At 46.8% G+C, this 17,478-nt stretch overlaps 1 long non-coding RNA gene across 1 annotated transcript in view; it reads left to right on the forward strand.

The window, feature by feature from the left end:
* Positions 1–10,764: 10,764 nt before the first annotated feature.
* LOC109282302 (uncharacterized) overlaps positions 10,765–17,478 on the forward strand; it is a 63,528-nt gene continuing 56,814 nt past the window's right edge. Inside the window, exon 1 of the long non-coding RNA XR_002089240.2 lies at positions 10,765–10,849. This is a non-coding gene — a long non-coding RNA (uncharacterized LOC109282302). The remainder of the gene's footprint in view (positions 10,850–17,478) is intronic.

Raw genomic sequence — 17,478 nt, forward strand, 5'->3', positions numbered from 1 at the left:
CAGTGACTGTCCCAGGTGGTAGGAGCAGAGGCAGATTGGGACCCACACCCCTGGGAGGAGTCTGGCAAAGCCCTGGAGCCCTCCCAGGGGTGTAGGCAGGAGGCTGCCACTGCCACCTGGGACCAGCACGGGGCATAGTCCGCACCCAGCGTGGCTTTATGGAGCTGAGCCTGCCACCGGGCTCAGCTCCCAGCAACTTGCAGCACTGTGGAACTGAGCCTGTGGAGGGGAAGCGCAACCCACCACTGGACTCAGCTCTGAGCAGCTCACAGTGCTGGGGAACTGAGCCTGGTGGGGGGAAGGATCTCTGAGCAGCTCGCAGCACTGTGGTACTGAGCATCCCTCCACTGGGTTCAGCTCCTAGTGGCTCGCAGCCCCAGGGAACTCAGCCTGGTGGTGGGAGGCATAGTGCAGCCCTGGCTCTGCCCGCCTCCCACCACTGTGATGAGCTCCATGGGGCTGGCAGAGCCGATCAGAGCACAGCCCGGCAGTGAGAGGCGGAGAGACCCAGGGCTGTGCTCCACTCTGGGCTGAGCCACATGGAGCTGCAGACCCGCTCAGAGCACAGCCCTGGCTCTCCCTGCCTCCCACCACCTAGCAGGCTGCTTCAAAATTCAAACTGTTTCAAAACTTTCAAAACATTTTGACTGGCCTCGTTCCATTTCGAGGCTGTTTCGAAGCCCTTCATTTCATTTCTATTTCACTTTTTTGAGCTCGAAATGAGTCGAAACAACAGCAAAATGAAACAGCCAGCGAAGCTTTGGACAGCCCTACTCTCCACCCCTGGAAATCTTCAAAAGCAGGTTAGTCAGATACTTGGCTAGGGTGGTTTAGTCACATAGCTGATTCTGCTTTGAGCAGGCGGCTGGATTAGATGATTTTAGGAGGTCCTTTCCAGCCCTACTTCCCTATGTTTCTATCCCAAGTGAACTTTGCCTGTCTTGGAGTACATGGAAGAACCAAAGGACTATAAAATGACCCTCTTGCTCTCTCCCTGGCAGTCACAATGCCCATTTCTCCATGCCCTCTGCACTTTAACATTTCACAGCCTTCTAGCCCTTCTCTTCTAGTTCATGGCTCTTCATGGCTCCTCAACCATGGCTCTTCCAAGCTTAGAAGGCAGTTGGTATAAGTCAGGGCTGTCCAACTGGGATTCCCTGGCCTACATGTGGCACTCAAAGCCAAAGCCTTAATGTGTCCTGATGCCACTCCCCCTGGGTGCCCAGTCCTGGTGCTACTCCCCTGTTGCTCTCTAGCTACTGCCACTGGAGACCCCAGGCTTGCCCTCTCACCTCCTGCTTCCTCTACCCCCTCCCCCTCCCCTCAGCCTGTAGAGCTGAAGGATGCATGACCTATGGAGCTGAGAGCATATGGAGCATGTCCGGAGGTCTTTGGGGAATCTGGAGACTGCACAGCTCTCAGAAGCACTAGTGCAGCATAGTGTAAATCACTTGCTCTGAGGTGTATTGTGATGTGCCCATGCAGTGTGAAATGAGAGGGCCACACCGCATTGTGACTGGCATGGTATGATGGGGGAGTGCACACAGTACAGTATGAGGCCCATGTGACATGCATCCACTGTCTGTGCAACCCACCTGGCATGTGTCTGGGGTTCCTGTGGCCCCTGGCCACTCAGAAGTTGGATAGCCCTGTTCTGTGTTAATCCCTTCACTACCCTTGCTGCTTTTCCCTGGCATTGGGGTTTTCCATTTCTGTAATCTGTAACTCTTTCCATGCTTGTAAACCCAGCACAGCCCTATTCTCCTTGCCTATAGAAATAACAGAGCTAGGTTTCATTCCAGGGGCTGGAGGAAGTTCTCCTCTGTCGCAACAGTACTGGAGAAAGAAGGGACTTTTCCTACTTTCAGTTCAAACTAGGATTGGGTATTTGGCAGGTCAAATAAATTTTGATCGATTGACCAGTTAAATATCAGTCAAAAATTGCTAAATATGGTCAAATAATATCTTTTGTTTATTTACATTAAAATCTTTTCTTTGAAATAACTTTATTTCAGAATTAAATATTTTGCAAAAAACTAAACACAGAAAAAGCACAAATTTTCCATTAAGAAATGGGTTTAAAAAAAAAAGCAAGAAATCATACTTCTGTCAAGAAAACAACAAAAAAAATTCACTCCCCATAAAACTGAAAAGATATACTTTTAGTCAAAACTTAAGTAGTATAAAAACAACTTAAGTTTCATAATTGTAAGTTAAAATATTATTTTCATTGTCTTATTCTGTTCTTTTTTTTAGGTGATGCCATCTTCATCTTGACTTACATTCTGTTCATTGTCACTTTCTTCTGACTGAGAATAAGAAGACACACCTGAAAAACATTCATCTTTGTCCGAAATGTTTTACATCAACCTTAGATTATGATATATGGTTGCCATCTTCCCAGCAGTTTTTATTTTCATCCTGTTTCGGTTCTTGCTAAGAATGTTGCCCTAAACTAACTAGTTATGCTCTGCACAAGTAGTAGAACTTGGAAGTGTTACAGGATATCAGAAACAGTCACTAATAAACAAGGAGGACAAAGACCTTTCCACCAATTTGATGATGTAAGTTGATCTTTTTCTATGGATATGACTGCATTCCACATCACTTTACTTCTTGCTTTAAAATTAATTATTTCAACCAAAATGGATTGATCATCAGAAAATTTCTTAAATATGACCTCTGCAGTGTACTTCCCACACAGCCCCTGCACCCCCAGCCCTCCATAGTATGTGTTATGAGTTAAATCAGTTACCAGAATGTGTTATTACAGAAAGCCTTCCTATAGTATTTGACTGATCTTTGACCAGTCAAAAAATATGCAGTCAATTGACAATATTTGACTGGTCAGTTGACTGGCTTGCCAACCGTAATTTAAACCCTGCCTCAATCTTAAGCCATGGCAGCACAAGTGGGTAGAACTGGTGGATAGGAAGCCTTACACTCCCTCCTCAGAAGATAACCTGGTCTTCAGAAACACCAGGACTGAGACCCTATGGCACACTTCCTACCGTGAATGGTTGTGCCAGGAGGGGTCCCTACCAGAGAGAATCAGGGTCCCTTCTCCCTAGAAAAGATGGGGTCTGTGACAGGAGCTCCTTAGGCCTCTCCTCCTCAGCAGCAGGGGCAGGGAGAAGAGGAGCTTAGCTTTTATCCTGTTGGAGGACAGAAACTGGTTTAACAACTTCATTTCTCCAGGGGAAAATCTCCTATACCTGCTGAAGGCTTTAAACCAGGGCCAGATGAGTGGTACAAAGCTGGTTCATGGGCCAGAGGAATGGTACAAGGCTGCCTCCATGGGCTGGATTGGGCTCACAGACCCTTCCTTCTGTATGCTGGATCCAGTGCACATGGCAACCATTCTGGCTGGTGTGGGACTGTGCCTCATGGCGCTTGTGAGATCCTTGATATGCCACCGTATGTGGTATGTTTCCTGGGCTGGCTGGCTGGAGTCGGCACAGCATGCAGTATGAGTCCTGGGATAGCTGGAGCAGGCATTGTGTGTGACACATGTCTGGGACCCTGTGTGGGGGCTGGTCCAGCATGCACAGTGTGCAAAATGTGAGTCAGCTCTGGACTTGGGGCAGTACTATGGACCAGATGATAGGGTTCTGCTGGCCGGATTTGGCCCACAGACCATATCTTTGACACCCCTGCTCTAAACCTTGTGATCATTTGGAAGTTTGGGTGATATGTCTGAGAAGACTACATAAAAGGAAGGCCAAGATTTCAATATCCTTCTGACTTGCCAACTGAAGGCTTGCAGAGCAGTAATAGGAAAAACTGTGGTTGTGCAGGTGTATTGGGATATGTAAATTGGGGTGGAAAGAGTGGGGCAGGAATAGTTTCAGCTGTCTGAGAAGTTATGCTGACCTGAAGCAGTGTCAGGGACTAGTCCCTCTCTCCTTGTCCCCTCAAGTATTTGAATCTGTTCAGGTGTCAATCCTGTCCAGGTCCAGGAGTCCAAGGGCACGTTCAGATGTGTGTGGATGTTTGGTTCCCTGGGGATAACTAGCAGCAGCGCACCTTGCGCTGCAGCTACTGTCCCTGGGGAATGCCTGTGCCATGCACACTTTGGCACATGGCGAGTTGCCTCAGATTGCACAGTGTTGGCCCCGGCATCCTTACCTGGGGTCTTGGGGGCCTCCTGGGGCCATGGCAATTTTGCCGTGTGGAGCCAGGCTGGCAGCAGAGCACAGCTGCGGGTGGCCCTGCTCCTCTTTTCAGCAGTGTGAGCTGCCTGAGCATGCACTGCGCTGTTCCCCCACCACCCAGTTTTTTTGACTCCTCAACGAGTTCTTTGCCTCAGTGTTCCTAAGTGAGGGGCACGACAAGTCTCTCACTGGGGTTGTAGAGAGGCAGCAGCAAGGCACCAGACTTCCATACGTAGATGGTGCAGAGTCATTTGGAAGAACTGGATGCCTTTAAGTCGGCAGGCCTGGATGAGCTCCATCCGAGGGTGCTGAAGGCACTGGCCGACATCGTTGCAGAGCCACTGGCGGGAATATTCGAACGCTCGTGGCGCACGGGCCAAGTCCCGGAGGACTGGAAAAGGGCTAACGTGGTCCCCATTTTCAAAAAGGGGAGGAAGGAGGACCCGGGCAACTATAGGCCAGTCAGTCTCACCTCCATCCTTGGTAAAGTCTTTGAAAAAATTATCAAGGCTCACATATGCGAGAGCCCGGCAGGGCAAATTATGCTGAGGGGAAACCAGCATGGGTTTGTGGCAGGCAGATCGTGCCTGACCAATCTAGTCTCTTTCTATGACCAGGTTACGAAACGCCTGGACACAGGAGGAGGGGTGGATGTCGTATACTTAGACTTCAGGAAGGCCTTTGATACGGTATCCCACCCCATACTGGTGAACAAGTTAAGAGGCTGTGATGTGGATGACTACACAGTCCGGTGGGTGGCGAATTGGCTCGAGGGCCGCACCCAGAGAGTCGTGGTGGATGGGTCGGTCTCGACCTGGAAGGGTGTGGGCAGTGGGGTCCCGCAGGGCTCGGTCCTTGGACCGATACTCTTTAATGTCTTCATCAGTGACTTAGACGAGGGAGTCAAATGTACTCTGTCCAAGTTTGCAGATGACACAAAGCTATGGGGGGAAGTGGACATGCCGGAGGGCAGGGAACAGCTGCAGGCAGACCTGGATAGGTTGGACAAGTGGGCAGAAAACAACAGGATGCAGTTCAACAAGGAGAAATGCAAAGTGCTGCACCTAGGGAGGAAAAATGTCCAGCACACCTACTGCCTAGGGAATGACCTGCTGGGTGGCACAGAGGTGGAAAGGGATCTTGGAGTCCTAGTGGACTCCAAGATGAACATGAGCCGGCAGTGTGACAAAGCCATCAGAAAAGCCAATGGCACTTTATCGTGCATCAGCAGATGCATGACGAATAGGTCCAGGGAGGTGATACTTCCCCTCTATCGGGCGCTGGTCAGACCGCAGTTGGAGTACTGCGTGCAATTCTGGGCGCCACACTTCAAGAAGGATGCGGATAACCTGGAGAGGGTCCAGAGAAGGGCAACTCGTATGGTCAAGGGCCTGCAGACCAAGCCCTACGAGGAGAGACTAGAGAAACTGGACCTTTTCAGCCTCTGCAAGAGAAGGTTGAGAGGCAACCTTGTGGCTGCCTTTAAGTTCATCACGGGGGCACAGAAGGGAATTGGTGAGTATTTATTCACCAAGGCGCCCCCGGGGGTTACAAGAAACAATGGCCACAAGCTAGCAGAGAGCAGATTTAGACTGGACATTAGGAAGAAGTTCTTCACAGTTCGAGTGGCCAAGGTCTGGAATGGGCTCCCAAGGGAGGTGGTGCTCTCCCCTACCCTGGGGGTCTTCAAGAGGAGGTTAGATGAGTATCTAGCTGGGGTCATCTAGACCCAGCACTCTTTCCTGCTTATGCAGGGGGTCGGACTCGATGATCTATTGAGGTCCCTTCCGACCCTAACATCTATGAATCTATGAATCTATATCCAGGGGTCAAAAAACCTGCAGGAAAACAAACAAACAGTGCAGTGCACACTAGGGCAGTGCGCCCTTGCAGTGTGGAAAACACCAGACTATGCGGTATTTGGCACTGCAAATGTATTTGCACTTTGACATACTGCATGGCTGTGCTCATCTGGACACACCCCAGGTGCCAGTCCAACTCCTCAGACACTTAGAGATGCCACAGACTGCATGGGACTGAGAACTGCAGGACAGTGTACCTCTGACCTCTTCCTGTCTGCATGCTTCCCAAATAGATCAAGGGGAAGAGCTGAGAGCTACAGGCCCCACAGATTAAGAGAAAGCAGGGATGGGGAGACTCTAGCAACATCTTTGGTAGGTATGTAGCTGTCATTTCCTCTTGCAATGTGCACATACACAGAATACTCAGCAGGTATGTGTGCACGCAGTAGTATGTGCGCATCCAATGAGAGATGGATGATGGCCATTGCTATGGCTCACTCTGTAGACTAAAATCAAGCTTTAATAACTAATTGTAGGTGTTAGGCCTTGTTGCTCTGCCTGGAAAGCCCAGCTAGGTTAGGTACATGTTCTGCCTGCTGCTACCCCAGCATAAAAAAGACATTATAAGAAAGCTGAAATATGGGGAGAGAAATAAGGTCATAGGGGAGAGAGCTGTACTTTAGAAACTTCTTGATTGATGACTACAGACTTACAGCACACACTCTGTTCATGACCTTGCATGAAAGTTTTTCAGGCATTCTGACTCTGCCTGTACATTACAGAGGTCTAGAAATTCTGCTTTAAATAGTAACCCCACCTCAGTCTTAAGTAGGGGTCATCCCTTAACCATGAGCAGTAACGTTCACTGAATACTAAAATCCACCTTAACATTTACTGAAGCACAGAATACCAGGTTCAGCTGACGAATGTTTTTAAGTTCAAAATGTAATACATTCAGCCTGTGATTCTTAATGTCCGTTCATAAACAAAAACACCATAGAAATGCAAAAAGTCTTGGAGTACCTAGTTGGAGAATCCAGATATAGAATAATACCAAGAACTCTGTGTGAGAGCTGTTCAAAAGTTAGAACATTCACCTTTCAAGAAATGTGATTATTTTGACACAACTCTTCACCCTGAATCAGGATGAAGAGTCAAAATAGCAAGAGTCTTTGCCAAACACACAATTCTGGCAGATTTGATTTGGAAGACCTGAAATTTTTGGCCTGGTTTATCAAGTGAAATCAAAACCTTCTGTTTTGGGTTAGTTTGACATCAGAGTGCCTTAGCGTGAGGTGGCTGTGGTATAATCAAGACAATTGTGACTCAAGTGCCTCATTTTCCTCTTGGTTTGGGTTCACCAACCAGCCTTCATCTGACAGGTTGCACAGGATTCACTAGACTTTTACTATGAGCAGTGGCAGATCTGCTGCTAGGGAGACAAGGAGAAACCACATCTTGCATTTTGATAGGAAGTCCCTGACCAGCTCTGTTCCTTTTCCTTTACTTTGAAAACACCTCTTCCTGTTCTGACCACACACAAAAGGTGCTTTTATTTCTGGTGTGACTATTTTACTTGGCCATAGCTTCAGTTAACTCCCATCCATCTCTGTGTAGTTGTCTTTCTTTCTTTTTTTTTCTCAACCTGTAACTTCCCTCTGCCTTGCATCAAGTTAAACTCTGTAACAGGACAATCTTATAGTATTAGGCTATGACCCTGAAGATCTGAGTTCAATTCCCAACTTTTTCTGTGACTTTAGGCAAGTCACAAGTCAGAATTTTCAGAAGGGCTCAGCATGCATAATAGGTGTCCATTTCCCAAGGCAATAGCTGCCTCTTGGATGCTGAGTTCTTCCCAAAAGCATCAGAATCGGAATTACTGGGCTCTGAACAATTCAAAGTCTGGCCTCTGATCTTTTTGTGCCTCAGTTTTCCTAAGTAGAAAATACTTGTATATGTAATGAGGCCAGGTCAGAGTCCTGGGCCCAGCCAGTCCCTATCAGAGGATCAGGACAGACAATCTCCTTGACACCACAGGCAACAGGCTTAACCCAGTCCAGCCTTTAAAAACTAGGCCCAGCCTGCAGTACTTTGCTCCTGACCTTCATGTACTTCCTTAATGGATCTCTGGTTCTGACTCTTGGCTTCTGATTCTAGTCCTGACTTGTGGCATATCTTCTCTCTGCCTTTGGCTTCTGGTTCCAGCTGTGATCTTAGGGTGGCTACTGACACGTCCCCAGAATACAGGACATCCCCTTGGTGAGGGGTGGGCCCCTTGGTCAATCAAAGGTAAGGGGTGAGGCTGCCGCCTCCTTGGCGAATCAGCAGTGAGGGGTGGGGCCACCAGTCCCCGTGGCCAATCAGCAGCAAAGGGTGGGGTTACCACAGCAAAACTATCTCTCTCCTTCCTTCCCTGGCTGGGAGCTCTGTTCCTTCTCGCTGTGCACTACCCTACCTCTGTGGACAGCCAATAGAATTTCTAGGGCAAGTGATTGACATGTATTTCTACCAATTAATTGAAAAACAGGACTTTTTGCAGTCCAGCCCTCATTGAAAAACAGAGAGGGACAAAGGATTGAAAAACAGGACAGTCTGGTATAAACCAGGACCAATTGCCACCCTATTTGGTCCTTGGGAACCCAGCTCCTTAACTTTGCCCATCTGTCAGGTGACCTTGGTGAATCCATTGTCCTTGGTGAATCCATGCTGACTATTCCTGATGGCTTTCTTCTCTTCCTTTGCTGATCCCTAGCAAAATGTCTGAACATGTCATAGTGCCCTGCAGCCACAGCAATCCATCCCAGGAAATGAGAACATTTCCTCTTTAGAACCTGGTGCCTTGAAAGACAGGAATCCCTACAGGGAATTAAACAGTTCACCCACTGAGTTGGCTCCCAGTACTATTCTGCTTAGCTGTTGCAGAAATAGTTAGACTCCCTATTAATATCTTACTTCCTATAACCTGTCTTTGATTAAGTAGAAGGCCTGGCCTGGACTTTGAACAAATATAAGGATATAGTTTCCAATGATGTCACTCCCTTAGTATTTGCAAGCACAAACATTCATCTCTATCCTCCGAAGCAAATATAAATAACTCCTGTCTTTAGACCAGAGGATACAGGCTTCACAATCACCAAATGAACCACAGCTTTCATTTGCATTTTATTGCTGAAGCTGTTTTTCTGGAGTGGAATGTGGAGGAGTGCTGTCTTGCTTGATGTCAGCAACCTCAGACAGCTTATTTGATACAGCATCGACAAAATGTTTCAGGGTATAAACTGACCACCAGCTTTCCTTATGATTCGATTATTCTGTAATTGTCTTTTCTTGTATCTTTGTCTGGAGCAAGTAGGAGCACCCCCTATTAAAGACACACTATCCCAGGAAATCTTGGCCTGGTATAGCATAGAAAGTTCTTTGTTCCTGTGAAAGCACACTTGGGAAAGCACACCTCGAGTCCCACTGCCAGGAGTATCTGTGTCAGAATGAATCTCAAGCTTTGGCAGTTTTCTGCAACTTGCAGAAAAACATTAACTTACTGGTTTCACTTTTTATACTTAAACTTAAGAAAGAAACCTTTCTGACATCACCTCTTTCCTTCTGAGTGTTTCCACCAGCATCTTTCTTACCTGCTTCTTAACTGGGTAAAAGTTTAATGAAATCCCATGTCTTTAAGATTTTCAATAGCTCCTCCTACTGTATCATTGAGCCTTTCACTCTTATCTTACCATTTAGCACTGTCATGTAGTTAGTTATAGACTAAAGCACTTAGGTGTGTCTCTACAGGAAAAATTGCTAGATTAAATATACAAACTCATGATGCTGTTTTTATTGACACTTAAGGAATTCAAAAGGGAATTTGGTCAACTTACCAGAGAAAAGATGTGGTGAGTTTTTGTGGGGGGACCTGGAGGAAGGGTTTAGTTTGTTTTTTTGTTTGTTTTTTCCCCTAGGTATTAAAAAAAGTCTAAGCCTAACTGTCCATTGAGCTAGTGTGGTTAAGGGACAGCAGTTTATGTAGCCAACAGCTTATGTGGCTAGGGATACCTTTGACTCCTCTGCCTATAAGACCCAGGTGCATTTTTATAGCTGGGTTGATTAGGAGCAACCTTCAGCACAAGTCTAGATTTCTAACTTACACATCTGGGTAACTGCTGTACCACTACAGCTCAGTGCCTGAATGTGGCAAGGTAGAATTTGTCTGACGACAGGTGCTTGCTTCAGAGTTGTGTTGGTGGCACATAGTCTGGAGTAGGGCTGTGCGAAGCTTCAGGTGCTGATTCACTTCACAAGAGATTTGGCCCGATTTGGAGGCTGAATCTCTGAATCCGAATCAAATCAGGGGAACAGTTAAAAGGTCTGACTCAATTCAAAGCTCTCCAAACCTTTAGAAAAGATTCAGAGAGCTTCGATGATTCAGGCAGTCCCCGATGGCTGCAGCAGGGAGCTGCATCTAGACTCAGAGCTGGTAAGTAGTGGGCAGAGGAGGGGGGATGGGACCACGGAGGGATCTCTGCCAGTCCCCATCCCTTGCCTGCTCCACCAGCCCTCCCATGACTGCCCTGTCTGCCCCAGCTCCCGGTGCTTTAAAAAAAAGCCCCCACTCACTGGGTGCTGCTAGATGGGGGGGCAATCCCTGCTGCCCCCCACTGCCCCATGCTGCATGAGGGGCTCTGCATGAGCCTCCTAACCCCCCCCTTGCTCCCCCAGCCCCCACTTGGCTGCCCCTCCCGGCGCAGCTCTGGCCCTTTAAGAAAAACAAAAAACAAGAAAAAAACTCTGGGACTCACCACTCCTCCAGTGGCCTCAGAGCTTTGAGGGGCTTGTGGAAGAGTCCCCCTTGCAGCACGGGACAGTGGGGGCAGCGGGGATCGCCCCACACCAGCAGGAATGGTGAGTTGGTGTTTTTCTGTTTTTTTTCTTAAAGAGCCGGAGCTGGGGCAGGCAGGGCAGCCATGGGGAGAGCCGGGGGGAGCTGGGGGGATCATGCAGGGTCCCCCACGCAGCATGGGGCAGTGGGGGGAAGCAGGGATCGCCCCCCACCCAGCAGCACCCGGTGAGTCGGGGGGGGGGCGTGGGTTCCAAGTCCCGGGAGCGGGGGCAGGCAGGGCAGCCATTGCCGGGCTGAGAGAGCAGGCGGAGGATGGGCTGCGCCTGGCTGATTTGGAGATTCAGCTGCTGCCAAATCTCCAAATCAGATTCGGCTGAATCAATTTGGGACGGTGATTCCAATCACCAAATTGAATCACTGTCCCCTGAATTGGCCAAATCCGAATCCCAAGTGAATACTAGCCGCTTCGCACAGGCTTAGTCCACAATTTCCTGCCCCTATACTTGCTCTGCAGAGCCAACGAGCCTTTAAAATGATGAATGCTTGATGCTTGCCACCAAAGTACACATGTGAGCTCCTGAATTATGGCCCATTATGGCTCTATGAAGGTCAATGTGTGCATACTGGCTATTTGCATTTTTATTGCTAAGCATTCATTCCTCACTAATTTTAGGGATTTTTCACCCTTGCCCCTTTAGTTCAAAGCTGTTACCTATTTTATTCCATCTTTGAGATTTTTCTCTTGCCTCTTGGTAGATTTTTGTTTTTAATTCTCAGGTTGTTGATACCAATATGTTCTCTATTACCACCATCCTTATTTGTGCTTATTTTTCTGCTTGTTGTGACTAGCATGGTTTATTGCTTGGCTAGTTTTTGTTGTGTGCTTGGGCTCATCAGCTCTTATTACTACTGGTAGAGAAAGGGTGACAGAATTTTCTCCTGGATTTGGTATAGGGTGAGTAGGTAGACTGTACTCCCAGGATCCTTGAGGAATCCATAAAAGGCAAGAGAACCCCCTCCCCCTGCTAATTTGTGTTTAGTGCCATATGGTTGCCATAGTCACCTGTTGTCTCATTGGAAATGTATTTTTGTAATGTGCAGTGCCTAGCCCAATGGGAGATGGATCCTAAATTAGGGTCCTTAGACTCTATTTTACTACTAATAATAAATAAAAGTATTAAATAGAAAAGGCTGATCTAAAGAACTGAAGAAAGCAGGATTTCATAGAGACAACCTGGACATGTCACACAGAGGAAATTGATTGTGGTTATTTGAATGCAAAGGAACACTTGTAACATCTGGAACACCACAATAAAATGGAGACTTATTTACCCAGTGTGGAATATGTTTATTACCCAACTGCTCCACGGTAACGGGAAATTTTCCTAACTATTCCTAGGCAGGCCATACAGGTTTTACTAGGATACTATCATGGTTCTCATAGGATAGAGGAGTTGGGGGATTGGGTAGGGGGGCGGGAACAGGATATATTTATAAGCCATCAAACTTGGATCAAGGTGCTATCTAATTTTTTTAAACATAGAGCAGGACCTAGCAGAAAGCAGAGCCCTGCAGTAGGTCTTTATACTACATATTTGCTGCCTGGAGTGTGCCCACTGAATATACATCTTGCAGATGCTATACTTATTTTTTTTGTCTTTCACATGTGAATTTTGTTCAAGGTGCATACAATTTAGGAAAGATATTTTAGAAGCTTGGTATTATCTAGGCTTCTTGGAATTTTGTATAGGGCCGAGTTCATGTAATATGACAAAAATAATACGTGTTAAATTCGTGCCATGATATACTGGGCCTGGTCCCGCTTTTATGTGTACTTCTGCTGACTTGATTTAGATTAATAAAAGATTTAGACTAATAACATCAGAAGCAGACTCAGGCCCATTCTCTCTAGGTCCATTGCAAAAGACTAGTCAGTTCCCAGTCAGTTCCAAAAGCCAAAGCACATGAAACAGCAGGTCCAATGTATTCTGTAAATCACCTTCTTTCTGCAGGATATTTAGAGGACTTGGAGCTTGATAAGAACTGTGAGTACCATAAATTAAATTCGCAGATGCCAAGCTAGACCCTAGTGTCTGTGTGAATAGATGATAGAAAAAGCAGGCACTGTCTGACAGGAACAGAAAAGCAGTTGTATTTGCCTGAACAAATAGTCTCCATTCCCGAGCCCATTCAACAGTTGTGGTGTTAATTTAAAGGGGTTTTGTATTGTGCAGGTAAGTAAAGCATATGAGCAAAATTATGATTGCCCACAGAATGGGTGGGGTAATTCAATTGTTCTTTGTGCTTATCTGAACACAGCAACCCATGTAACTGTAAGTTTGAACCAGTGTGTCATGATAGCCAACTGCCTGTAGTGGAGCCAGCAGTGGCCTGGCCTGAATCTCCATGACAGCCTAAAATCTACTCATTTGCTGTGAATTTTGTTACCTGAGGCACTTCAATCAGATCATACTTGATATTTATCTTATATTGATCTGGCTTACCTCACTTCCTTGAGACCAGTAGTAGTAATAGTATTACAATCTCCTGAGATCATAGAAAAACTGAGAACATGGACAAAAAAGCCATGAATCTGTAATCAAGGAAGAAGATGCCTTTGCCTAAAGCCTATTCTGGTACAGTGGCAAATTTTGAAGAATTACATTTTTAAATAAAAAGCAAAATATATCAAATGGGAGGTGGGAAGGGAAAGGGGAGAAACAGTTATGATATTTAGAAAATTGATAAGAGAAGCTAAAGACATAATCCCATAAGGGTAACACACATGGGTGGCAGGTGTAAAAACAGGAAGAAGGAGCTTAAGTGCATATTAAACCAGGGAATTTTAGCATTAGCATTGGACAATAACTAGGAAAGATGGTGAAACTGTAAATAATGATGAAAAAGTAGCCAAAGTGTTTTGTGTTCTGCAAGAAGCAGTATGATATACTTGTATCCTGTGAAGATTAAGTAGTTTTTAGACCATTAGTAACCAAAAAATGAGGTTTAACCCTGCAGGGTCAGATATTCCCTGTCAAGGGTCTGACTGAGACATGGTAATCGGTGCTTCACTGTAGACAGTTGTGAACCTGAAGAGTCTGGAGCTAGCAGGTCAGGAAGTAGAAGTCCACACTGGAAATAGAAGTCAGGACCCATCAGTCAGGGAACAAGGATACAAACTGGAGTTGGCAACATGGAGCTAGTGTGCAAGAACCAAAAGCCAGGAAACTAGGAGCTAGGGACAAAGATCTAGGAGTTGGAAACCCGGTGTGAGCTAGAGAGGCATCTGTGCTGTTGAGTAGCCTTGAGCACTGACAGTGCTGCAGCTTGTATGCAGGAAAGTATGACCTTTTAGGTAGTTAGGCAGCAGGCCACCAGCTCCACTTAAGTAATCAGGGCCAGAGGGGGGCTAATTAGCTTGCCTATCATCCTGACTCCTGCTAGTCCTTAGGAGTTTTTAAAGAATTGTCTGAGGAGATTTCTGGACTTTAGATATTTAATTTTTAATAAGTATTGATATTTAGGAAAATTCCAGAAGACTGAAGAGTACTCAAATTGTGAAAGGGGGCAGGGGGGGGGAATAGATTAGCTAAGAAAATTATGGCTTTGAAGTTAAAAAAATTGCAGGAATGAAGGAAGAATTGCCAAAAATCAGGCTGAGTGAGGACTTTCAAAAGAAATTAAAACAAATGACCTGATAAATGGCCAGAGGGACGGGTGCATTGATGAGGTGAACAGAAGACTCTGGCGATGGTGCCATCGCGAGGGGTTTGGCTTTCTCGACCATGGTCCGCACTTCAGAGTGAGCAGGTTGTTGGAAAAGGATGGCCTCCACCTCACCTGGAAAGGGAAGAAGCTCTTCTCGGCCAGAATGGCTGACCTTCTTGACAGGTCTTTAAACTGAGACCACTGGGGGATGGGCAGTCTACTAACAGTTTTAGCCCAGGTCATGTCAGCTGCACTGCCAATAACTTGGGCAGCCCAAGGGAGACAGCCCAAGGAAAGGTCCTGCTAAACCCCTCAGGGAAGCATTGGGCTTCATATGGCAGACTTAACTGCCTGTACACAAATACCTGGAGCTTGGAAAACAAGCATGAGGAACTGGCCCTTCTCCTGTGATAATGACTACAACCTTGTAGAAATTATGGAGACCTGGTGGGACTCCACCTATGATTGGCTGGTGGCAGTAAAGGGTTACACTGTATATAGGAGAGACCAAGTGGGGAAAAGGGGTGGGGTGTTGCTCCCTATGTCAAAGATCAGCTCACCTCCCTGCAGGTTGAGTTTCCAAACCAGGAATGGGGCCTTGAGACCCTCTGGGTCAAGATACGAGGGGAGGGTGACTTACTCGTAGGAGTCTACTATAGATCCCCCCCACCAAGGGGAAGACCTAGATCGGGTATTCATTAGGGAACTGGTTGAAGCTGCACACTCTCGATGCTTGATCTTCATGGGAGACTTCAAATTCTCAGACATCTCTTGGGATGATTGCACAGCCAAATCTGAAAAGTTGCATAGTTTTCTTACATACATCAATGACCTCTACCTAACCCAGGAGGTCTATGGGCCAACTAAGGGAATGGCGTTGCTGGATCTGGTCCTGGCCAAATGGGACAACCTGGTGAGCGATCTGCAGATCAAGGAGAAGCTTGGTGATAGCGACCATGAGTTGGTCACCATCTCAGTTTACCAAAGAGCAGGCAAACCCCTCAATAAAACAGAAGTCCTTAACTTTGGGAAGGCCGACTTCTACAAACCGAGAGAACTGGTCAGTCAGGCAATCAGAGGCCATACCCCCTCAGAAAAGGGAGTACATGAGGAATGGTCATCACTTAAAACATAATCCTTGAAGCACAGGGCAAAGTCAACCCTTCTTGCAAGAAATGTAGTCAGCGAGCAAGGAAGCCCCTATGGCTGAATAAGGAACTGTTGGACCTCATTAAGCTCAAAAGCGTAGCCTACACTAGCTGGAAAACAGGAAGCATTACCAAAGAGGAATACTGTGCACTTGCCCGCACCTGCAAGGAGTGGTCAAGAAAAGCCAAGGCGCATATCAAACTTAGGCTTGCTATGGGGATCAAGGACAACAAAAAAGCCTTCTTTAGATATTTGGGAAGTAGGAAAAAGAACAAAGGCAGTATTGAGCCCCTGAGAGATCTTATGGGGCAACTGACATCAGATGCCCAAGGAAGGAGCAATCTCCTAAATGACTTTTTTGCATCAGTTTTTCATCTTCCTACAAGGATCACACTGCCAGGAATGGCACAAACTACTTGGGAGCAGGTGATGGGCCAAAACTTGATGTTGATCAGGTGAGGGAATACCTTGAGAAACTGGACATTCACAAGTCTGCAGTCCCAGATGAATTGCACCTGAGGGTCTTGAAAGAGCTGGCAGACATCATTGCATCCCCCTTGGCAGGGATATTTGAAAAATTGTGGCACTCAGGTGAGATCCCCGATGACTGGGAAAGAGCCAACATGGTCCCTGTCTACAAGAAAGGGAGGAGGGATGAGCTGAGGAACTATAGACCAATCAGTCTGACGTCTGTCCTTTGAAAAATTCTGGAGAAAATTGTTAAGGGATCCATTAACACCAGACTAATGGAAGGCAAGTTTCTGAATGCCAGCCAACATGGATTTGTGACTGGCAGGTCTTGCCTGACTAACCTCATCTCCTTCTATGACCAGGTAACATATGCCCTGGACAAGGGAGATGGTGTGGACATCATTTATCTGGACTTCAAGAAGGCCTTTGACCTAGTTCCCCATGATGTCTTCATGGTTAAGCTGGGGAACTGTGGCCTAGATCATCATATGGTCCAATGGCTAGGCAACTGGCTATAGGGTCAGACCCAAAGAGTACTAGTTGAAGGGAGTAAATCAACATGGTGCAGTGTTACCAGTGGAGTCCCTCAGGGCTCGGTACTTCGGCCTGTACTCTTAAACATTTTCATCAATGATCTAGATTTGGGAGTCAGATGTGAACTGGCCAAGTTTGATGATACCAAATTATCGGGGAGGGCCATCACCATGGGACAGGCTGGGGATACAGGCTGACTTGGACACAGTCTCAAGGTGGGCCAACCAAAACCAGATGGGCTTTAATACAAGTGCAAGTGCAAGGTGCTGCACCATGGTAGGAAGAACCCTTGGCATACTTACAGGCTCAGCAGTGCTACACCTGCTAGCACCATGACTGAAAGAGACTTGGGGGTCTTGTTTGACCACAAGATGAATATGAGCCACTGATGTGATGGGGTGGCAGGCAAAGCTAACCAAACTCTGGCGTGCATCCACTGATGTATCTCAAGCAAAACCAGGGAAGTCATCCTCCCACTTTACTCGGCCCTGGTGAGACTGCAGCTGGAGTACTGCATCTGGTATTGGGCCCCCCACTTCAGGAAGCATGTGGAGAAGCTTGAGAGAGTCCAGAGGAGAGCCACTCATATGATCAAAGGCCTAGAGGGAAGGCCGTACAAGGAGATGCTGAGGGACTTGGGACCCTTCAGTCTGGAGAAGAGAAGGCTCGGGGGGACTTGGTGGCAGCCTACAACTTCATAAGTGGGGTACATCAGGACCTGGGAAAACATCTGTTCATCAGAGCTCCCCAAGGGATAACAAGGTCTAACAGCCATAAACTCCAGGAAGGCCGATTTAGACTGGATATTAGAAAAAAGTACTTTATGGTG

The sequence above is a fragment of the Alligator mississippiensis genome, chromosome 3 (genome assembly GCF_030867095.1).
Source record: "Alligator mississippiensis isolate rAllMis1 chromosome 3, rAllMis1, whole genome shotgun sequence".
Classification (NCBI taxonomy): domain Eukaryota; kingdom Metazoa; phylum Chordata; order Crocodylia; family Alligatoridae; genus Alligator; species Alligator mississippiensis.